This window comes from Marmota marmota, unplaced genomic scaffold, assembly GCF_001458135.2.
Source record: "Marmota marmota marmota unplaced genomic scaffold, marMar, whole genome shotgun sequence".
Lineage (NCBI taxonomy): Eukaryota > Metazoa > Chordata > Mammalia > Rodentia > Sciuridae > Marmota > Marmota marmota.
Window position 1 is genome coordinate 25,595,696 of NW_025999949.1, and position 24,585 is coordinate 25,620,280.

Here is a 24,585-nt window from a genome sequence, read left to right on the forward strand (position 1 = left end):
TGGGAGGGAAAGGGAGAGAGAAGGGAAATTGCATGGAAATGGAAGGAGACCCTCAGAGTTATACAAAAGTAGATACAAGAGGAAGTGAGGGGAAAGGGAAAAATAATACAAGGGGGACAAATGAATGTCAGTAGAGGGGGCAGAGAGAGAAGAGGCGAGGGGAGGGGAGGGGAGGGGGGATAGTAGAGGATAGGAAAGGCAGCAGAACACAACAGACACTAGTATGGCAATATGTAAATCAATGGATGTGTAACTGATGTGATTCTGCAATCTGTATTTGGGGTAAAAAAGGGAGCTCATAACCCACTTGAATCAAAGTGTGAAATATGATATATCAAGAATTATGTAATGTTTTGAACAGCCAACAATAAAAAATTAAAAAAAAAAAGAATTTTTTAAAAATTTAGTATACAACAGAGATATGAAAAATTGTGCTCTATATGTGTAATAAGAATTATAATGCATTCTGCTGTAAAAAAAAAAAAAAAGAGCTTTTGATTCAGGGTCACCAGTACAACTGCATGATGTCTTCTGGAAGCCCATTGGAGGACAGGAATATACATATTTTTCCTTTTTAAATTTAATTTAGTCTTGAAGCAGGACACTGGTAATTGTCCTGTGCTCCAGAACCCAGCTCCCACCCCGGGGACAGGTAAATGGAAAGAACCTGCTTCACGCGGCCTGTGGGTACCTTGTCCTCGCTGACAGACTACTGGAGCCTTTTCTGAGCTCCAGGCAGCAATGGGCAGACATCTAAACTGGCTGTCACCAAGCAGCAGGAACCCAGAAGTACCCACCCTCTTCTTCAGAGAAATCATTAAAGGGTGCAGGTCAACATTCTGTTCTCATGGTAGAAAAACGAGGTCCTGTCCCTGGACCATCAAGCTCCTCACACCCACAGCTTGAGAAGCATCCTGGCCACTGAAGCCAAGGTGGCTGTGGAGCCATCGAGGGGGGTTCCTTGATATGGGGCCAGGGATTTGAGAGCTTTGACAAAAGAAGGTGACAATAACGACGAAGCAAGGACAAACAACCTTACCAAGCTTCTGAGACTTAGGTTAGAAGTGGACATGTAGCTACCTGGCTCTGTCCCCCAAAATGTGTTTTTGGAAAACTACTGTGTTGAAGAGAGCACATGAAGGACCACACGGAGAGAGGGGCGATGTCTGAGCAGCCGTTGCAGCTATGGAGCAGAGACAGCCTTCCCTGCTGAGGTCAGCCCAGATTGCTTACTCATCAGCTAAGTAGACCGTGGCTATTTATTTATACATTATATCTGGGATTTTTTTTTTTCACAACAGATAACAGTAGCCTATGCCATTCAAGACAGATTGCAATGTGAAGCATAGTCCACGATATGTGACAGACAAAAATGCAGCATCTTGTATTTAGATTCAAATAACTCTGAATAAAATGCACCGCACACAGGCCTTCCCACATCCATGTCGAATAAACTGATGAATGAGTCCGTAAATCATCCAGGGGAGACATCGCTCAGGAGGACGAACTGAGGATCTATGGCTCTCTAAATTCCTAACTGGGGCCAAACGTGGCATGACATTGTTCAAAAGCTTCAGAGGCCAAGTTTAAACATGAATGACTTTCTCACTTTCTGAAATGATTTGGGGAGCAGGAAGCCTCAGGATAGAGAATTTTGGGAATTTTAATGTAAGAGGAACGGAGAAACTGAAGGGTGCCAGCATGGTGCACCACCTTTAAAACTGATTCCAGAAAAGGTTGAAAGATCTTTCTTCAGCCTGGAAAGCAGAAGAGGAGACAAAAGAGTTGATTCAGATCTTGAAGGAGGAGACAGGCTTCTTTTCTGTTGTCTAGAAGTTGGATTAGAACCAAAAGGCCAATGTTCTGAAGTAGCAGTCGGCATACTTTGCCTGTGAAGGGGCAGATAGTAAATATTTTAGGCTTTGGCAACCACAGGGTCTCTGTTCCAACAACTCAGCTCTGCCTTTGTAGCATGCAAGAAGCCGTCGTCAATATGTAAACAAATCAGTGTGGCTGTGTTCCAGTAAAACTTCATTCATAGAAACAAGCTATGGCCAGGCGTGGCCCATAGATGATGGTCTTTATTTAGACCCTGTATAAAGAGATGATCTTTCCCTCTACATAAGCCCAAGCTTCCCAGTAAATAAAAGTATTAGATTTCAGAGTCACTGGGAGGTGGGGGAGACTGAAATATCCATAATGTATTTAAAATAGTCTGGGTGGACCAGAGATAAAATAGTCTTAATACATATATGGGGCAAAGGGTCTCTATGAAGAAAATGCATATGTGTGTATATATATATATATATATATATGTAAATATACATATATTATATATACTTATGTGTGTGTGTATATATATCTTAATAAGATATCCCTGCAAATGGGTGGAAGTTTTGAACAAAAGAAGCTATAAAGATGGCAAATAAACAGCTGAAAAGATAGACTACATGATTTTTTTTTGGTCAGGGAAATACAAATTTAAATCCCACAATAAATGACCAATACAGTCATTAAAATGACTGAAATTAAAAAGACTGACAACCCCAAGTGTCAGTGGGAGTGTGAGCAACAGGAAGGGTCGAGGTGGCTGGGAGAGTGTGAAAGCTCGCATTTCTCTAAAGATCTCTTCAAGGGCTTCTTACAAAGTGAAGCATTCACGTCATCAGTTAGCCATCCTTCTCCCGTGAGAGCATGCGTCCACAAAAAGACCCGGACCCAAATGTTCATAGCAGCTTTACTTCTAATAGTTCTAAATCAAAAGAGTCCAAAGGGCTGCTAACAGATGAGTGGGTAAACAAGTTTTATTATGTGCACTCAAGGAATATTATTCACTAAGAAAAGGGTAAGCTATTGATAATACAATGTGAAGGAATCTTACAATGTGTTGAGAAAGAGGTCAGACCCCAAAACATACTGCTGTCTTCCATAGACACGAAATTCCAGAATAGACACAGTTTCCCTGTCATGACATAACAGATTGGTGGAAATCAGATTAATGGTTGCCTGGGGCTGGGGTTGGAATGGAATGGCTTTAAAAGACCATAAAGAAACTTGGTAATATCAAGGATATGTTTCCATGCCTGTGTAATTATATCAAAATGACTCTACAGTCATGTAGAACTAAAAACAACCAATAAAAAAATAAATAAAATGAAAAAAATTAAAAGGATGTGTTTTCTCCTCTTCTCCTCCTCCTCACTGGGGATTGAACCCAGGAGTGTTTTCCCATTGACTTTCATCCCCACATCCCCAGAACTAGTTTGTTTTTTTGTTTTTTTGGAGACAGGGTCTCACTGAGTTGCTTAGCTCCAATTGCTGAACTTGGTCTCAGCAATTATGATCCTCTTGTCTCAGCCTCCAGAACCACTGGGATTACCACACTCAGCTCAAGGAAATGTTTTCTACAGTGACTGTGGTAGAAGTTACAAGACTGTGGATATTTGCCAAATCCCATCAAACTGTGCCAAGTACTTAACATGGGCAAATTTTATGGCTGCAGATTTTGATGGGATAGAAATTGATTTTTTTTGGGGGGGGGTGGTACTAGGGATTGAACTCGGGGGCACTCAAACACTGAGCCGCATTCCCAGCCCTATTTTATATTTTGTATTTAGAGACAGGTTCCCACTGAGTTGCTTAGTGCCTTGATTTTGCTGAGGCTGGCTTTGAACTCGCCATCCTCCTCTCTTAGCCTCCAGAGCTGCTGGGATTACAGGTGTGCACCACCATGACCGGCTAGAATTAATTTTAAAAAAGCGAAATGGCCATCCTTTTGGGATATGACAATCAATGACAGGGGATGCTCACTTTTGTGTGTGTGCTTACACTGAACCAGGTACTGGGCCAGGGGCTTTAAGTCCTGCCCCTATTACTTCTAAAGCTCTATTTTAAGTAGCAGTGGCTATATCTCCATATCACAGACGGGAAACCCAAGCCTTAGAGAGATTTCATGATTTTCCCAAGGCCTTGCATCAGTGGTTTGCAGAGGTGGGGTTTTCAACTGGATCTTTCAGACCCTCAGACTCCAGACTTCTTAGTTAGAAGGCTGAGCCCTATAACCTCAGCAGTTCCCCTAATTTGAGATTCTGGAAATATTTAAAGGCATTGCTTGTCTGATGTTGGGCCAACAGATAAGAATCAAGTTGTTCATTGCCTAATTTGGACATATTTCTGAATCATTTGGGGAGTAGCACCACTGTTGGTCAGTCAAAATGACGGTGCGAATTGCTTGGGAAAATAATCTAAAACGTAATCTGGAGCATGTGAATGTCAACTCCTAGGCTGAAAAATGAAATGCGGTTGTGTTTACTGTTCGGACTCATCTTGCTGTGACCACACAGAGCATTTCTGAGGGGATCTGATGTGAGGGTGACATGTCAGTATCTGTGTCCTCCAAAAGTCATTCAACTGTTATCTCCTGATAGTGATTGCTGGACTTTCTCATGGTCCCAAGTATTTATTAGATGAGAATGTAAAATTTACAAGTGCTTCAGGAGCCTGGCTGGCTGCTGTGGCGATCCAGCTGAGATCAGAGTCAGGAGGCAGAAGGACCTTCTTCTCTCTGCCCTTAACTCACTGGCCCTTTGGATAACTCGTTCCCTGAAAGTTTTCTCATGTGTGGAATAAAATAAAGGACATTAATTACTGTTTAATCTTTAATTAGGAGTTCAATCTACAAATCTGACAATAAGCTTACTGGTGTTTACAGCCTTATTGGCAAATGAAGAAGCAAACCGTATCAGTCAGATCTGCTAACTGTATTAGTCAGATCTCTGAGTACAGAGCAACCCAAGGATCAGTGGCCTGTGACTACAAGTTTTCTCCCCTGCTTAGGGGTTGCAGGCAATTTGGGTCTATGGATTGGGTTTTGTCTTTGTGTTGGGTTCAGGTTTACTCCCGTGTCTCATTCTGGGTCCAGGCGAAAGAAGCAACAGCCATTTGGACATTTGCTCCTCATTACACAGGACAGGGAGAGAGACCCGACCTACACAGAGCTCAGAAATGATCTGCCACTTACAAACATAGCCCACTGGTCAAAGCATGCCAGATGACCATGCCCAAAGTCGGGGCGAGGTGGGGTGGGGGCACAGAGAGGTCAGCCCTGCCCATGGTGTCGAGCAGGGGAGAGTGAATAGTGACCTCCTGAGAGCCCAACCCCAAAGACAGGACAATTCTAGGCAGTTGGATCTCGAAGAAAGGGTTTTCTTTCTCATTTACTCAGAAGTTGACTTACCAGTTCTGGACTCCTTACTCTCCAGGCTGCTCACTGGGTGGGCTGGTTCTTAGGGGAAGAACTAGTTCCTTGAATGCACTTGGAGGAGGAACTGCAAGTTCTTTGAGGATTGAGGATAAAATAGCTTTCAGCATTTCTGATTGTTCATCGAATCTAGGCATCATTTTGAATAGTGCTGACCTGCAGCAAGGTATTAGTAATCTTTCGTGATCTCAACAGCACAAGGAAAACATTTTGAAGTGGAGATTTAGTCTCAAAGGGAGGGTGTGTGTGTTCTATCTTGCTTTCATACCAGATGCAACATTCCCTCTGACCACATCAATTCTTGAACGTCAGATAGGCGAAATGGGGAGGCTCCACGCCTCCTTACTGACTCTTCAGTTTCTTCTCTGCAGGAGGGATCCACCGGCTACAGATGACTGACCTTGGTCCCGGCAAGCCCATTCTGTGGTCAGTGCCATCAGTCAAGTCAGACTTCAACAGACTCCAGTCTGCCAGCCGTGGTACGATGGTTTTGAAGATAGTGGGTACTCTCAAGTTCACATGGATGGATGATTCTCTAAAACCTGTTAAAGTGAAAAGGCAAATTGACAGGTACACAGTAAATATTGATGGGTGCATTTCTGATCCAAAAAAAAAAATCATGGTATCTACTTCAAGGCAGCAAAGAACGAGTTCTATCTTTCTTTGATACTGATCAGTATCAAGAGTCTTTATTTGAGTGGGAAAAAAATGGCAAGCTGTTTTTTTATTTAATTTTCTTACTAAGAGTTCAAACTCACTTTTATTCTGCCCTGCCCCCTAGCCAGCCTTAAACCGTGCTTCAAAGTCTTATCATCAAGAACTTCTGGAGTCCTGACTAAGCAGGCACATATGAAAGGGAGTCCTCAGGGAATCTCTCAGCCTGCAACCCAAAAAACATGGCCTGCCTCAATTGTAGCTGAGGCCAACTCCGCTGCGCCCCAGAAAAGTCTCAGAACAGACTTAAAAGCCCACAACTTTAGTGTAGATGGGACACCTGTGGCACAGATATGTCCTGTGTCTTGTTAAAGGTCACACAGCAATGTAGGAAGAGGGGCAGACAGAAGCCTAGGTTTCCATGCACTCTGGATGGGGCCTTTCCTGGACATGTTCTTAATCCTCTCAGTTTTGCAATCCTCTGAATCCTGGAGTTAAACACAGAGCACTATGTGTGACCTCTCACATTCCCACATTGTCATGGAATAATATTTACTGCTTTGCCTTTATGAAAAATCTATTTGATACCGGTAAGGATGTGGGGGAAAGGCACACTCATACATTGCTGGTGGGACTATAGATTAGTACAAGCATTATGGAGAGCAGTGTGGGGATTCCTCTGAAAACTTGGAATGGAACCATCTTCTGACCCAGTTATCCCACTCCTCAGTATATACCCAAAGGACTTAAAATCAGCATAGTACAGTGACACGGCCACATCAATGTTTATAGCAGCTCAACTCACAATAACTAAACTACGGAAACAAACTAGGTGCCCTTCAACAGATGAATGGATAAAGAAAATGTGGTACATATATACAATGGAATATTACTCAGACTTAAAGAAGAACGAGTTCATGGCATTTGTCAGTAAATAGTTGGAGCTGGAGAATATCATGCTAAGTGAAATATGCCAATCTCCAAAAACCAAAGGCTGAATGTTTTCTCTTATGCAGATGCTAATTCACAATAAGGGGGGGTAGCTAAGGAAAAATCGAGGCAATTCAGATAAGGCAGAAGGGAGTGAAGGGAAGGGAAGGGAAGAGGTAGGGAGACAGGAAGGATAGTAGAATGAACCAGACATTAATACCCTGTGTGCATGTATGATTACACCACCCATGTGATCCTACATCATGCACAACCAGAAGAATCATACATACTCCACTTAGGTATGATGTGTCAAAGGGCTTTCTATTGTCATGAATAACTACTTAAAGCAAATTAAAGAATCTATTTGATGCTTAGAAGCTATAAAGTTGGGATAAATCCTTCAATTTCTTCAGGCCTCAATTCACTAATATATACTATAGGAATAATCATAATTCCTCTAAGGTCAATTTGTGGATTAGAGAGATTGTATGTACATTCCCAGCAGAACAGAAAGCAGGCAGGGCTTGTTCTGTGCAGGATTGGGAACTTCTTCCACATGGGGTCAGACTGAACAGCAGGCTTTGGTAGATGTTTGTCACCACTACTTCTTCTGCCACTGTGGCATCCAAGTATCCATAGAAACAATGGTACCCGAAAACTATGTCTGTCTTCTGATAAAACTTTATTTGCAAAGTCAGACAGGGCCAAGCCTGACCCATGGGATGTAGTTAACAAAGCCCTCCTCTAAATGGAAGCGTCTCAGTCAAATGGACATCCTTATGAAAGACACCGATGTGCACAGCAGAAGATGATATGTCCCCTTGTTTTGCAAAAGCGCAGGCGTGTGTTGCTTGAGAGCATGTCATCGAGCCATTCAATCCTCTGCGGAATATTTGTTGAACAGAGCGCTGTACTGTGGCTGCACAGAGTGAAATGTGACATCTCTGGGACTACTGCAGAAAGTCCTAACCCTGGCACTGCCACTCATGCACTGTTTTCATCTTGGGCCTTAGTTTCCCTTTCTATAAAATAAAAGATAAGAATGATTACCTTGTAGGTCTGCTCAGCTCTACAATGGCATGGCTCTGTGATATCAGTTTCCCATGGAGGACCTAAGGCCTAAGTCTCGAGGACTCTGAGGAGAAGACACCTATCTAATGACACCTATCTAATGGTTTAGGGAATTACTTCTGCCTTCGGCTTGTGATATGGGAGGGGCGGGTAGGGTCAGGTAGTCAGGGCAACATGTATTGCTTTTATATCCGTTAACATTTTGAAGATAAAAACATTCACTGGCTAGAATAAATCAATATATGACAAAAATAACTTCTGGTGCTATAAAAATAAAGGTAAAAGACATTTTCTTTAGTTCGTTTCAATAATACATGCCAATCATCTTCAAATAGCTGTGTTAGGGGGTAAGGGGAAATCAGACTCAAGAGCCCCCATCTCCGCCCTCAGGAAATTTTCCTGCCCTTGGGAATAGACAACTGACTCAGTTAAATACAAACACTTGGGATGTCTTCAGGAGAACAATAGCAACAACCACTGTTCCCTGAGTGCTTATTATGTGCCAGGCCCTGCTTTAAGCACTTCATGTAATCTTGGATTCTCATAATGACTCGGTGAGTTAGATGCTTCATTTGCCAGAGGAGGAAACCAAGGCATGAGTGACGAGTGGCAGAGCTGGGATATGAACCCAAAAGGCTGGCTCTGGAGCTCACACACTAATCACGCAGGATTGCTGTTCCCCAAGAAGCCATGCTCCATGTCACCGGAGTGAGGCATAAGAGACATTCCAGCAGAGAGGGAAGTGGGGCGGGGTAGAGCAATCCTGGAAGTAGGAGGATGATGTGTATAAATGGAGGACAGAGAGGGAACTTTTCTCCTGTCACATAGATGCACTGCTATTGGTTGGGAAACCTGTAACCTGAAATGCAATATGGACGGCCTGCATTTTTATAGAAAATTATCTAGACCCAAGACCATAGCTCAGATATCATGCTTTTTCTTCAACGCTTTTCCATTGCTTCGTGGTTTCTCAATTGAGTATCAAGTTAAGATTTTTGGTCCACTTGGCAATTATATGTATGATTGTTCCTTTCCTAGTTCCATGAGAGCACTTTTCTTTTAAAACGTAAGTAGCAATATTGCAGAAGAAAAATGGACAGAAATCAATTGTTGCAATTATCCAATACTTGCTTTTAAATTTTACAACAGAAAGACGATGTGTACCCCTGTACCACCCACAAGCATCTCTCCCTGTGTGACCACATTTGAGCATTTGAGGAAGCTGCTCAGGACTTCCTCCCGAGTCACCTGTCAGGTGGGCTTTGGACAGTGGCTGCAGGTTTTCTGGTTGCCCATGCTCCATCCCAAGGAAACATACCAATTCTCACTCCTATGAAGAAATGCAAGCTTGCTTTACAGAAATGAACCCAACCTGGGCCCTTAGGCGGAAAGAAAAAAAACATACAACTTCTGTTCTTATTTCTCCTTTTGATAATAAGAGGCCTTGGGGAGAGCAGAGCATCAAACAATCATTTATTCCCAGGCCTGGTGTCTGCAGCACTTTTTGACCTCCCACAGGGACAGACTACCATAGTGAGTGATAAATACTGCAGGTCCTTGCCCTGGGGGATCATGCTTGAAGCTGAACTTGGAGTTCAAACCCTGTGAAACTGGGCTCAGGGTAGGGTTTTCTACAGTCGTTTCTGGGCACTGGATGCCCTGCTTGCTGCCCAATACCAAAACTGTGGCTGCATTTGGTTCTCACACCCATTCTGCAAGTGGGCGGGTTTATCCCATTTCACCAATGAGGCTCCCCCAAATGAAACCATTTGTCCAGGGTCACGCACCTCGAAAGAGGAGGGAGCAGGTACAGTGGAGAGAATGTGGGGCCAGGGTGTGGCTTTCTTTTGTTCTGCAATGGCAGGTGATCCAAGTGAGGGTCTGAGAGGTGGATGGGAGGGGGCCATGAAGCTGAGCTTGCTCTCTGGCCTGCAGATGGAAGGGGGGAGGGTTGTTTCTCATTTGGAGTTGAGGCACTTGTGACTAACAGAGTGAAGGAGGAGAAAAAGGAAGCCTGGTTTCTAATTTTATCTTCTGTAGCACTTTACCAAAAATCCCCTCAAGGTGGCCGGAAGTTGGGAGCCCTCAAGGGGAGATGTCCTGGAGCAGCATGCAAAGGCGCAGGCCCAGGGTGGGTGGGGGGCTGGGAGGTCAGCCCTCACGTGCCCCTCCCCCACTGCCACCTGTCAGCAGCTGCTAGGCTTCTTCTCTTCTAACTCCTCATTTGCGTGAGGTGACGCCCATATGGTGCTGTTTTATTTACCTATTTGAGGAGAACAACTCCTTTAGCAAAAGAAACCGGAAGCCAATGCCCTCTTGACTTTTATAAATGAGGAACCTGTCTGAGGAATAGGATCCATTTCTTCCAGAGAAAGATGGCTAGGAGGTGTTTGTCTTGCAGAGGGGTCCAGGGCAGGGGGCTTTACAGCCAGGTGCATTCGAGTACCACCTGCTTCTATCTAGTCCATGATGGATGGAGACACAGGAAGCTTAGGAGGAGTACTGAGGCTCACACTGCCCAGGTGGATCAAAGTCTCGAAGTACGTGCTGCTTTGTGATTGATCTGGGATATCCAAAGAGAGACCTCCTCAATTTTGCCATTTCAGGTGTTGATTTTTGCAGTTCAAAGGTGGTCTCTGAATATTCTTCAAGATGGGTTTTTATCCTGTGTTACCTTGGGTATAAGAGAGCAAATATTTCAACCTTCCCTTGTTCTTGAAATGATCTGTGGCAACTCATACATTTGATCATTTGTTCTTGGGTCTTCAGGCTATGGTCAAACATCAGATAATCCTTGGGGGAAAGAAGAGCATCAAACAATATTTTATTCCAGTCCCGGAATCAATACATCAAATAAATTTTAAAAAGACCTCTTAAGGTACAATTTAAGGAAGAATCTGTGTTTTCTTTTCAAATACCTTAGTTCAGTGCTTATTTATTAAACAAACATTTATTTTAGGAGCTTGATAAACCTGGCATTGGGCATGATGCTCTGGGCACAGAGTTGGAGAAAATCTAATCATTGCTTTGAATCTGTTCAGACTTTGCTGATTTCACAACTTCAACATTGCAATTCCATGATAGGTACAAAAGAGGGCCCAGGGAGTACCAGGCTTTACAAAATTGGTGAACTTTGTGACATGCTTAACACAAAATTTCTTTGCATGTGCATTTTTCTGGGGAGAGGATTCGTGAATTTTGCTGGATTACTCAAGGATCAAAAATTAAAATGCTTTAGACCCATGTCTTTTGCAATTACAGCAAACTTTAAAAACAACTTACCTCTGGTTTTCTACAAGTAGAGTCTTCTCTTCCCTCATTCCCTGCTCAACCCTGGTGGGTTTTCTCCACTTGGGACCTGCTCAGCTTACCATTAAGTCCATCTTTGATGAGTAAGCTTCTTAAAATCCAGGCCAATGTCCTTGTCATATCTGTACCCCGTTGTAGGACCCTGTACCCCCTAAGCTTTTCATTTTCCATAGTGCTTAGCTCTCGCAGCAAGCAGGAGCTCTGGAAAAAGTGGGCTCATTAATTATTCCCGGATTTTGTCACCCAATTCTCTGTTGGAGCTTTTATGTGGTCCCAATTCTGCTCATCTGAACTCTTGTGAGATATTCTGGTGTGTCTCCCAAGGCAGGGTGAGAATAAAGAATATTTCTTAATTGGGGTGTGTGCACACACGCGTGCTTACTTGCATACTTACAACCCAAATGCTTTGTTCCTTAACTATCATGTGGAGAGAGGTGTTTGGACACCATATTAATAATAGCCTTGTGTGTATATGTGGCACATTCCATTTTCAAAGGCATTTATAAACACTGAGAGATGAAAGCTAGCACCACTAGTCTTGAGAAAAGGGAATGTTAATCACACCATGCCCGTTCCTTGGGGAGGGTCACAGAGCTAGAAAGGATGTCAGCAACCTCCAGGCCCTGCACGAATAAGGGTGAGGGATTTCCATCTCTCTCTTCAAGCAAGTTCAAGCAAACCCCGTACATCCTATAATTTTCAATTATCATCTATCTACCTATCTATCATCTATCTATCATCAATCATCTCCTTTCCCCTCCCCTTCTCTTTCTTCTTCCCTCTTTCTTTTCTTTTCTTTTTCCCTTCCTTCCTTTCTTCTTTCCTTCCTTCCTTTCTTCCTTCCTTCCTTCTCCCCCCCTCTCTCCCCACCCCTTTCTCCCTCTCTCTCTCTCTCTCTCTCTATCCTCCTTTTTTATGTCCTCCCCCCCAAAGCCCTGTTGTAATTGCAGGTACCTGAGCAAAATGGTGTTGTTTAAAGCCACTAATTTTGGGGTGGTTTGAAATACATCAATAGATAATTCTCACACCTGCATAGACTGGGGTGTCTGATCATCCTACACTCGGCCACATTTCAGGCAGTATAATGCCACCCAGCATGGCTCTTAGCCTGGGCACCCATCTCTTGCCCTCGGTTCCAGGACCTCAGGACGTGGAGTGCACACCTTTGCCTCTCCAGCCAGCCAGCACCTCAGTGTGTCATTTTCACTACTGCTGCTCTGCCAGAGATGAGCGATTCACTCTCTAAAGTGCTGGTATGGAGAAGCTAACCGAGCTGTCTTTTCTGTTTGGTGTTTAACAGTGGAAGTGAACATGTGCAGAATGCCTGCTGCTTCTCAGGGCTGTGGTCTGTGCTTTCCACATGCATAATCTCCAAAGCCCAGGGAGGTAGGTGATACTTATTATCGCACCTGCAGATCAGGAAGCTGAGGCCCAGAGAGATGAAACAGCTCATCAAAGACTCATAGCTAAGAGGCCGTAGAACTAGGAGTTGAACCCAGGTCTGTCTGGATCAGGAGCCATGCACTTAATAGGAGGACCATGGTATGAATCAATGTCCTGGGGTTTGCATGGCACAGGGTAGGTGTTTAAGAATGATGACACACTGGCTGCTTGCCACCTGTTGCCCCAGGAAATACCCATTATTTCCCTCTATTTTAAAAGAGTTTATCCAACTAACAATATTTATGAAATAATTACTAATTTGCTTTCCAGTTTCTTGTTAACTGAAGAAATCAATATTTTCAGAACAGTGAAAGTATTTTAATAGCATTTGCAAGATGCCACATCTTTAATAAATATTATTATTTCATTGACTCCTCAATAACCCATGGAGGCTGCTATTCCTATTTTATAAATAAAGAGAGTCCTGGCAGGGCTGCAAGATCACACAGCCTTAATTAAGGAGCAGAAATTCGGCTCATGCTCTGATTCTAAAAACTCTGTTTCTTCGAGCTAGCTTCTTCTAACTACTGACAGTCATGAAATGAGCAATGACCAATTGAAATAAGGAAAAAATTACCAAAATTAAAAGAAATACTCTCTGGAGGTGGCTTGTGGATAAATGTGTTAATTTTGAAGACTCTATTTCTGTTACCTTAGCTAACCAAGACCATCTACAGGACAGATATAAGCAGAATCAATGCCAAATTTTGCATTCAGATTTAGTACAATATTTAGATAATACCAATGAGAAATAACAGTATAATAATAGCATAGACAGTAGTATGATCATAACCAGAGCTGCTGTTTATGGAGAGCTACCATGTACCCAGCTTTGTGCTAAGCACTTAATGTTCATTTTCTCCTTCTCCATCAACATTCTGCAATTTCTATTTGACAGAAAGACCCATTTCTGCTGTTATGATGAACAAAGTAAGGCTAACGTGAGGTACGAGTCTGGGTCTATCTGATCCCAAAGCCTGGACGTTTTGTCCATATAACATGCTGGAAAATATCATCTGACTTGAAGTAAGCTTAAAGAACTTCCAGGCATCTTAACAAAAGAGTCTTATATCCTGAGACAAATGGAATTTATCCAGTTGTCTCCGAGTGTTTCTAGAACATCATCCTTTGCTGACCTAGGTGTGGAAGCAGGAGTGAGGCTGGGGATGGTTGGCATTTCACAAATCCCAGATTCTGGCAGTGGCCCTTCTAAGTGGCCCCTTCTCAACCTCAGGGTCTGAGAAGCAGCTGATGTAGGTGGCACTCATCATTCTCAACTGAGGACAAACTCCTGCCAGATATTCCACAGACCCTGCTCACAGTGTCTGGCACGTGATGGGGACTTCATAAATACCTCTTGGGTTGGTGTGGAGTTTCAGGAGGGGAGGACGCAGATGTCATTATTTTCATGGAATGTGGAGACAGAGAGAGAATGCAAACAGCTCACCGGCTCCTTTTTGCTCCATTGGCCAACGGCTGGGTGATTTTGAGTGAGTTCATTTTTCCTCTCTGGCCCACATTTCCAGAGAGGGTGACATTACCTGCTTCTCTTTACAAAAGACCTGTTATGAACACCTTCTGTAATGGTGTAAACACAAAGGCCATGACGTCAAACACACACTGATAAAGAAATCTTCCTTGCATCAATTACCTAGCTCCCTACCAGGCTTTCTGCATACGGTGCCTTCGCAGATACCCTGTGGGTCATTACCACTCCAGTTGGAAGATGAGGAAACTCTGAGATCTTATCATTAATTATGTAATTATTCAGCACACAGAGAGATCCTGACATTTTGCTCAGTTTTCTGGGAGGTGGCAGGGGATGAGTTGGGGAACTGTCCTAGCAACCTTGTTGGCTGACAGCAATGCTCCCAATTAAGTTTAGCTCAGGTTGTGCTGGGCATAGCTGCACCCACCCAAATTCACAGGAGGTTCCTGAAAAGTGGAACTCATTCCCCCCAAACGCTTCGCACTACCCTCATTCCTGGGAAATGACCAGAATGTTCTGGAATGGACCCGCTTGGGCTGTCTGGATTGAACTAAAGCAGCCCATTTCGGTGCCAACTGGCCACAGGGTTTGGGCAACTCCAATGACCTCATCCTCTTTGCTGGCTTGAAGAAACAGAGATAATGATACTTTCCCAAGGCTGGGGCTGGGTGCATCTTAATTTGTGAGTGTTTGTAAGTGGCTTTGAAGATGGCAAATGTTATTTAACGCTAAGTATTATTATTTATTGTGGTTCCAAACGCTGTTTCTCCTCCCCATTGTCAGGCTACAAAACAATAAGGGAAATGGTAAAAGGGCCTCTGAAGTATCCAAACATCTATAAATTAGGTAACGTTGGCCTGAGCTCTGTGATGGTATCTGCAAACCTAGCATTAGCTTCGAAGCATTTTTGTGTGGGAGGCACTCGCCTAATTTGCACTTAAGACATGCCAGCAGCAGGCCCTGGCACAGGCTTGGCACACACGGGTGATGCAAGTGCTCTGTGGACAGAACGCTTGGCTGTGTTCTCTTTGAGATGCAAATGAGGCGCTGGAGGAGCCCCTTGTCCTTTCATGTCTCGCACTTAATAGAAGGGAATTAACATTCATTGAGTCCTCCTGTGTGCCAGACACTTTTATGAACGTGATCTCATTTATTCCCACAACAATCCGGGGAACTAGGTCTGAATGTTCCTATTTTATAGGTGAGGAAACTGAGGCTCATGGAAGTGAAATAATTTGCCTGGATCATATAAAAGGCTGAGCTACAACTGGCATCCAGGACTGCCTGGCTGTAAAAGCCATGCCCTTTTATTATATTGAACTGTAGAAAACATACCGTACTCCTCCTTCATACCCTAAATGCCTGGTCAAGTTGCCCCAGTTCCCTGCTAGAATTTCTTCTGTGTCTTTCTTTTGCCTTTAGGCAACAGATCAGTATCCTACTGTAGCCTTGAGCAATCTGGCTCTGGGTCCCTCTCCAGCTCCATCCAACCCCATCCTCCTTGATTTCAGTGCTTTGATCATGCCACAACCTCACACCTCTGAGCTTCTCCCATAAACTGCCTGCAAAATTTGATCTTCTCCCTTGTTCTCCAGCTAACTCCTGCTGAACTTTCACACATCATTTTCTCAGAGATTCCTCCTCTAAGAGTCCATAGGATATTTTTTCCAAGTACGGTCCTGCACCCCAAATGCCGGCATCACCTGGAACTTGTGAGAAATGCAACTGCACAGTCCCCACCCTGGACCTACTGACCAGAAACTCTAGGCAAGGGCCCAGCCCTGCAGGTGAGTCTTTGCTTACTGAAGATCACCAGGAACTTTCATCTTTGACATTCTTGACATTTTAAGCTGAATAATTCTTTGCTTTTAGTGCCCTTCTGTGCACTGTAGGATTTTCGCAGCATCCTACCTCCTACTCAATGTCTGTAGCCCTCCCTTCGTCTCCCCGTTTCCCCTCACATTGGAACAACTGGAAATGTCTTTGGACCTTGCCTAATGTACCAGGGGAGGAAAAACTGAAGAACGAAACGCCTTAGACTAAACTAGGTCCTAAGACACTCTCTTAGCACTCTGGACAGTTGAGGTTTTGATTTAACTCATTGCAAAAGTTTGTTTCAGGCATACGTCCCCCGCCACCTTCCCAGTGGCTAATGTACTGCTGACAGCTCTTGGGTTCCCGAGAGATATCAATGGACTGAATGAATGGCCTGACACTCCTAAAACCAACACCATGTCTGTATGTGGAGGAGGGGAGGGACAGGAATTGAGGACCCGAGTTGAATCACAGACAAGTAGGGTTCTTGAGATGTGTCACTGTCAGATGGCAAGGGTCCCCACCTCAGAACCCTGGGAACAAAGGGGACATTGTATCTCTGCCTGAATAGGACGTACACCGGTTATTTTTAATTATGGAGGCAGAGGATGTGATTAAATGCAGGGGAGAGAGAGAAATGTTCTCTTAGAATGATTAGAAGGCTCTGACGGCAGATAGGCTCCCTGCTACTGTCACTGAAAACGAAACAAAACCGCATTCTGTCACCGAGAGTAGTAAGGAGAATGCTGGTAGAAAGAGACTTGACTCAGCATGCCCTCCACGTATTTTTGAAAATGGTACATTCAAATTAAAGTAGTAAGCCGGGCATGGTGGCACACGCCTGTAATCCCAGCAGCTTGGGAGGCTGAGGCAAGAGGATCACAAGTTTGAGGCCAGCCTCAGCAACTTGGTGAGGCTCTAAGCAACTTAGTGAGACCCTGTCAAATAAACATAAATACATTGAGATGTGGTGACTTAGTGGTTAAGCACCCTTGGGTTCAATCCCTGGTACGAATACTAACAATAAGAACAACAATAAAAAAATAAATAAAGAGTTGGGGAAAGGAAAATACTAATCCTTCCGCTGCCGCAAATTTCCTCATTCTGAGAAATTCTTTCTAGAACCAGTTGAAAGGAGAACTACAGAGTGGGCAGAATGTAATTCCTGTCTGCATCTCTTTTCTAAGTTGATCACCAGCATCACCATCTGAGCTGCCTGTGATGTGCTTCTGGCAGAGAAGACCTAACTGGACGCTTTGGAAGTGGAAGTCAGCCTTTGGAGGGCCTCCAACAAACTGGGAATGATGTTCGCTGAGAGTCCTAGGAAGCTGTGCAGCCAGCTGGCCGAGGTCAGGCTTCAGGTAACCTAAATGATCCTTGCAGTTTGGGAGCTGAGAAGGTAGAGAGATCAAAGGGGCGACGATTCCTAAGTTTATATGTATTTATGCATTTTTTCTCAAAGAATTATTTGATTTTTTTTCCTTGCAGAAACTCTGAAAGGAGGCAAACCATGGGGAAAGATTTTATTTTCCATTCAAATGTTTTCAACTTGTTGCCAAACTGTTCTAACAATATTCTTTCCTGCATCTTTCACCTAAGATTGTCTTTTGAACGTGTCTCCAGGTTATTGCAAAATGACATCATTTTCAAAGTGATACCTAAATTCAATTTCAACCCATTCTCAGAAGCAAAGTAATTAAAACGCTCCAACCTTAGAAACAGAGACACAGTATTTCAGCTGTTCAACAAGTACATAGAAATATATTCACTTAAAGAGGAGACTCACACTTTTGTGCTAGAGCTCTGAAAAAGTCAGTTTGCTAATAACAATTTGTAATGATTTGCATATGAATGGAGCCATTTACCTTTGATAGTATATGCATAATTGTAAACATCATCGTTATATTCTATGTGCTAAATTAATTTAACCAATTCCAACTATTTCTATTTCCTGTAATAAACTGTTCTACAACAAAAATTTTAATTTTTTTTTCTAAAATTAAGAGCACTTCCTTTAAAATGAGGTCAGAAATTCAGTCATTGATTCCAAAACTATGAACACGTCTCTAACCCTGAAAATTTACAATAAAACTTCTGTCTTAGTTGTACTTGATTGAATTAGCAGTGTTTATCTATTCGTGTACCTTTATGGACATCAGACCGTACTTAAAATATGCGATCAAGGGAATGGAGCCTCAGTGTTTACCTTTCTCTAACAATAGCTCTGACTGCAGGGGTGAGGCTGTGTGCACATTTTGTTCCAGACAGACACGCATGATGGAGAAGTCTAAGCTATTCATCTCTTCACTCTGCACCCGTGACATAAAGAAGGTCAGTTTAGCTGGGTGTCATGGTGCACTCAGCTCAGGAGGCTGAGGCAAGAGGATTACAAGTTCAAACTCAGCCTCAGCAACTTAGTGAGAACCTGTCTCAAATAATAGTAATAATAATAATAGGGCTGAGGATGTGGCTCAGTGGTTAAGTACCCCTGGGTTCATCCCTAGCACCAGAGAGAGAGAGAGAGAGAGAGAGAGAGAGAGAGAGAAATGCCCGTCTGTTTGGCTTTTGATTAGAGTTAAGGGTTTTACTGAAAGAAATCAGAAATATTTCTTTCATGCTCATAGTTATGAAATACATGTTAAAAAGTGGTAGAAAGAATTCCTCCACATTTGAAATAAATTTGAATTTCCATGAGCACTGGACCTCTTCTTGCAGGAGTTTGAAGATAATTTGTTCACATGCATATTTTCTTACAGAATCAAATTACTAAAGGGAGTTGTAACCTGGTTTTGAATGTTCTTGGGTTTCCTCCTCAGAGCTGCTTTTTGTCACTGTAAGTAGAGGAGGAAGGCAGCCTTTAAAAGCCAAGTATAGCTGTCCAGTGAAGGAGAGGAGGCCTGCAGCGCACAGAGGGAGGGACATGTTTCCTCCCTCCCTCCTGCCCTTCCTTCCTTTTATTTCTATCATGAGACATCAATTTAGTCTGAGGTAAAATATTTGATGAGGAGGGATTCACTAAGATAATTAATACCAAAATATCACTGATTAATAGCCTTAGTTTATTACCTGCATAGGTGAAACCCAGATTAGCTGCACTACATGAGAAAGGTGACTTATGGAAATGAAAATTTAAGACTAATATTGATGTTATTTTGATGACCCCCCCATCAATCCCCTTGTTTCTCCCTAAAATGTATCCATTTCATTTCTTAGAAAGAAAAGTCCCATGATGACAGTTAAATTTTTTTGTTTATTTGTTTGGCAGAACATCTTGAATCTTTATTCCATTTAAGACTCTAAGAGATGGGGCTTCACTTCTCCAGCTTCCATGATGCACTTTGAAAACTGCCATTCTGTTGTTCTTGCGGCTGGTCCAAACTTATGTGCCTATCTGGAGACATACCACACTGCTTCCTTGTCTTCCTGGGAACACTGCCTACATTTCCCAGCCTCCTTTGCATTAGTTGTGATCATGTGATCAATTCTGACCAATAGTCTGTGCCTGGAAAGGACATGGCCCACTTTCTGGTCTGGCACAGAAAGCTCTCTCATGGTCTCACACATTCTTTTCAGACTACCATCTTCTTGTGGATTCGGATGTGCCATAGCTTTGGGAGTCTCTTGTGGAAGATGACGAAGCCACAAGAAGGAGGCACCTGTTTTCTGGAACCAGGAAGAAGACCAATTGCTGATGAACACCCCCCCCCCATTTTGGATTTTACATTTGTGAATATTTCGGTTGTGTTGGGACATCATACATTTTGGGGATTTGTTTATAATAGCAACTAATGATACCCTAATTCATGTTTTTATTTTTTAAATTAATTAATTAATTTTTTTGTTATAATTCTTTTATACATGACAGCAGAATGCATTTCAATTCATAGCACACACATGGAGCACAGGTTTTCATTTCTCTGGTTGGACAAAATAGAGTCTCACCATTCATGTCTTCATACATGTATTTAGGGTAATGATGTCCATCTTATTCCACCATCTTTCATGTTCTTATTACTTGCTAATAAAAGTTAGATTAAAACCCCAATTTCAATTAACTTATATGTATGATATTTACAATGAGTTGGCTTTCAGTAAACTGAATTTTTCTTACATCTTAGAATCAATTCAGGGAGAAGATGAAGGTGCAGGCTAGCAGGATCAAGGGATTCCAAGCTTCTTTGGGAGCAATTTCTCTCCCCAATTTTTCCCAGCTAGAAAAAAAATGCTTTAGTTAACGAGAGTGAGCACGTATCAGCTCAGCTTTTTGACTTTATTGAAATATAAATCCTTAACATTATATCAAGCCTTGATTAGTCATTTAACTGATGTGTACAAGAAGGGTTGGAAACAGCCAGAAATAACTCTGGCCTCTACATAACAACCACAAAGCCCATGGAGATCCTGTCTAAAATTCAGTCACCTGTTCCAGAGTTGAAAACAGAAGGACAATCTGAAAGTTGGCACTGATGTTCAGTAGAGATTTCCCATGTGCTTTATTTTGGGGTACCATGGACCCAAAGCTCCCTCTCCATGTGGCCCACACACTAGGTTCTCTAGGTGCCTCAGTGGCTCACACTTAAATCTTCCCTTTAACATCAGGGGCACAATTTGGGGGTTGGAGTTAATAAAAGTCAATTCACCATTTCTGTCTTCTAGTGTGGGCTTGGTTAGGGGGGCATAGAGGGTGGTGTTCCATGAACTTAGAAAAGCAATATAGACCTCTGAACACAACAGCATAAAAGACCACCTCTACGGCATCTTGAAATGCACATGGAAATTCTCCTCCCAGGGTTTGCTGCTAGATGTCACTTCTTAGATTTGGAGTGATGTGATGTTTTCTGCACCAGGTGTTACTTTTCTCTGCTTCATGGATTACTTCTCTCATAGTTCCTAAAAACACTCATGCCATTCACAAATGTTATTAGCCTGGAGTCTTACATATCTAATGAGGGGCTCTCAAATATACCCTTGAGTTTCTTTTCCTTCAATGTTTTGCTTCTTTTCTTTTCTGCATTCCATAACCCTTCTGAGCTCCCAATTTAAATATTTGCAGATATATTTATATATTTTTATAGATGCATTTTCTTCATCAGAATGAGCTCTTATGAAACCTAGAATTTACTATCACTAACAGTCAGATATTTATTTTTCTGGAACTTTTAGTATGTAAGTATAAACTTTAAAAAAACAGGAAACAAAATATATTGTACATCTTGTCTTATAATCTGAGTTTTCACATTAATAATCCACTGCTGTGTCTTTCATTGGTATTAAATGTCCATCCACATCACTGTTTTTGTGTGTGTTTACCGGGGATTGAACTCAGAGACACTCGACCACTGAGCCACATTCCCAGCCCTATTTTGTATTTTATTTAGAGACAGGGTCTCACTGAGTTGCTTAGCACCTTGCTTTTGGTAAGGCTGGCTTTGAACTTGCAAACTTCCTGCCTCAGCCTCCCGAGCCTCTGGGATTACAGGCATGTGCCACTGCGCCTGGCTCTATCCACAACACTGTTAATGGTCACATAATCTAGTAAGGACATAGTATAATGAATATAACTTGTTTCCAAAATTTCTTCAAGATACACAAATTATCAGTGAACATCCTGTAGCTATAAGCCTAGGAATTCATATACATCTGTGGTCACTTTCCTAGGGGGGTATATTCTTGGAAGTGAAGTTACTGGGCAAAAAAAAAAAAAAAAGAAAGAAAGAAAGAAAGAAAACCCCCCAAATCCAAACAAAAAAATCACAAAAATATTTAACCTCTTTTTCTTCAGCTGATACTGACCATGACATCCAAGTGGTCACTTGTACATGTTTTGTGAATTGGATGTGTCACATAGAAAATACAAAACAAGGAAGGGGTGACAGGGTCTTTGGAGTTTACTGGGAACAGCAAATGACAAGTCTTTCGCTGGGGAGATCGCCTTGACTAGAAAATGGATTAAGAGCTCCGTGGTTTGCCTTTGAAGCCCAGAGAACCAAAGTGTGGTTAAGGAACAGTGTGAGTTACCAAGGCAACATGAAGTGTTTGGAAAGAGCTCAGAGTCTGGACCTGGGTGACTGACTTGAAGATTTTGGTAGGTTACTTTCTATCTGTAATAATAGTTTGGAAACTTTCTGAATCTTATTTATTTTTTTCTATTCAAAGAGGTTGGGCTTTCTCACTGTGGAAATATGAGTCGTGTTTATCAGAAAGATCCAGTTGGGACCTCAAGGTGAGGTGCAAATGCTAATCGTACAAGTTACACACATGGAGAAGACTCAGATAAAAACATGACTTTGAGAAGAGGTTTCTCCAAACCATTTGCATTCTTAATTCTGATACTCTCTCTCCAATTAAAAAATAAATTTTGAAGTCAAAACTTATTTAGAAACACTTTCAAGACACACAAACAGGACATAAATAGCTGTGGTCTCTTAACTTTCTTTAGGAAGAATTTGGCGTTATTGACAATGGGTGCCTGTGATGGATAGGCCTTGACCAAAGGAGCATAGAGTGATTTCCAAAGGTGAAGGGAGGCAGTGTTAAAGATACAGGATCTGACGAAGCTTATTGCTACATGAAACAATAGCTAGCAGAGCTCTATTAACTTCCGCTAAGGTTTTACCTACTTTGATCACCATCCAAGTCCATTCAATGCAGACACAATGTATTTTAGTGCCTTGGTTCATATCTTCTGCCAGACTTTGAACTCTGGGTCATGGACTGGGACTTTTCAGCCTAGTTTTTTCTGGACCTTGTAAGAAACCCTGGAGCAAAATAGAGGTTCGACAAATCTACTTGAATGGACAAGATCATATTTGAGTAATTTGTAAGAGTTAAGCCTAATCATTTATTTCTCTATTACCTAACTGCCTAGGGTGTAAGGTGAACAGATTCACCAGACTCTCTTTTCTGGGTGAATTTCCAGCCCATATAGATATTCAGATGCTAATCAAATAGTTATCCAGGAGGGCACATTCTGGTCGAGGCCATGAAGGAGAGTTCAGGGATATCATAAAGGTTGTAATTTGTTGTCCTGCCTTCCTTTCAGAATGGGATTCCTTCTCGGAGGAAGGAATAAGTGAGCTGAGACCTGAAGTGGGCATTGGAAGAGTGCAGTCCATGCACAACCAGGCAGAAGGAGCTGCAGGAATGGAAGCATTGGGGTGGGAAAGGGAATCCAGGCCAGTGTGGCCAGAACTTGGGGAGGGAGCCCAGAGCGTGAGGAGGGGAGGCAGCCTGCTCTCCAGGAAAGTGGGCTTACAGGTATGCGACAAGGCTAAGTGGAGTAATGGGAAGCCGTGAAAGGATTGTTAGCAGGAGAGGGAAATGGCCAGGTTGGCACTTTGAAAATCAGTCTAGGGAAGGTCTTACTGATTCCCTGTTTCCTTGCATAAATTTGCATGTGCGTGCACACACGCGTTTTTCTTGCTTAAGTCCTTTTCTCCCTCTTGTTCCTGGATTTTTCTGCAAGGACCCTCAATTTTCCCTTTTAGAATGGTACTCATTTTCCAAGGGAGTGGCTCCCACTGAAGCATCATCTGAAGAGGGGACAGAGGCAGACTGTGATGTCCCCTGCAATCTGGAATTACCACCGGCAGCATCTTTCACTAGGAAGGTTCTGTCCTCTACCCTGGATGGGCACAGTCCTTGAATTGATTTAGCTCACATCAAGTCCCTTTGGGTCACAGGCTCTGAACTGAGATCTTAACTTACTATTGCCCAACTCACACCACCCCTGACTGTCCCCTGACAATTCAGTCACCCCAGACGATCTGGTACAACATGTTGTAGCAGAGATGTGTCTGGATTCCACTGATTGCTTTCCGTCTCCTGTCCTCTGCCCTGTACAGGCCGTCTGTTCCCCAGTGGTCCTTTGTCCCACTATTCCCTAAACTTCCTTCATTTATGGGACGCTTGGACTTTTTTTTCCCCCCACAATATTAGCTCACCTTGTGTTTTATCATTTACTAAACATTACTCTTTAAATGAAACTTCTTCCCATTCTGGCATATGTAAGTGTAATTAGGAAGGAAACTTTTGTATACATATATACAAATTTGTACATATATATGTATACACACACAAACACATAAACAACGAGGTGTTTGAAATGAATAGAAAACCAATGTCTTCTTATTATAAATATATAGAATAAAATTTTCTAAAATGTAAAGTTATTAAAACAAAAATAACTAGCCACATACTACCTAAAATCATGTGTGTTGCACGAGGGGTGTATGAGCTTATTTGGGGAATAATGTCTAAATTGGTTGCCCAGCATCACCTCCCAACTTTCCAAAGTTCATCATGTTCTTGGAGAGGGGTCTTTCTGAAACACTGGTCTGTACTTGAAATTTTCCTCAAATCTAAAATTCTGGTATGTCCCAGGGACAATGGCAGCCATTACTGAGATCCTATTGTGTGCGATGAACTAGATGTGCACTCTCTCTGATCTTCTCAGTCTCTGAGGGGCAGGGGTTCTTACCCCACTTTACATGTGAGGAAACAACCTTACAAAACTAAATTAGGTGGACTTAACTTGTGTGGTAGTGAACAGGTCTTGAATCTGATACCAGATAGGTTCTTTCTTTTACCCAGGAGGCACACATGGGCTGGGCAG

At 42.6% G+C, this 24,585-nt stretch overlaps 1 protein-coding gene across 3 annotated transcripts in view; it reads left to right on the forward strand.

Annotated features, from left to right (window-relative positions):
- Window positions 1-21,704, forward strand: part of LOC107142918 (COPII coat assembly protein SEC16-like) — a 392,435-nt gene extending 370,731 nt beyond the window's left edge. Inside the window, exons 1-3 of one of the 3 annotated variants that reach the window (XR_007347243.1) lie at window positions 12,120-15,943; window positions 17,159-17,332; window positions 19,545-21,704. The gene's annotated coding sequence lies outside the window, so the exon portion shown is untranslated. Of the gene's footprint in view, window positions 1-12,119; window positions 15,944-17,158; window positions 17,333-19,544 lie in introns of those variants that run through there. The other 2 variants (XR_007347222.1, XR_007347237.1) reach the window with 2 other exon arrangements.
- The last annotated feature ends 2,881 nt before the right edge of the window (window positions 21,705-24,585 follow it).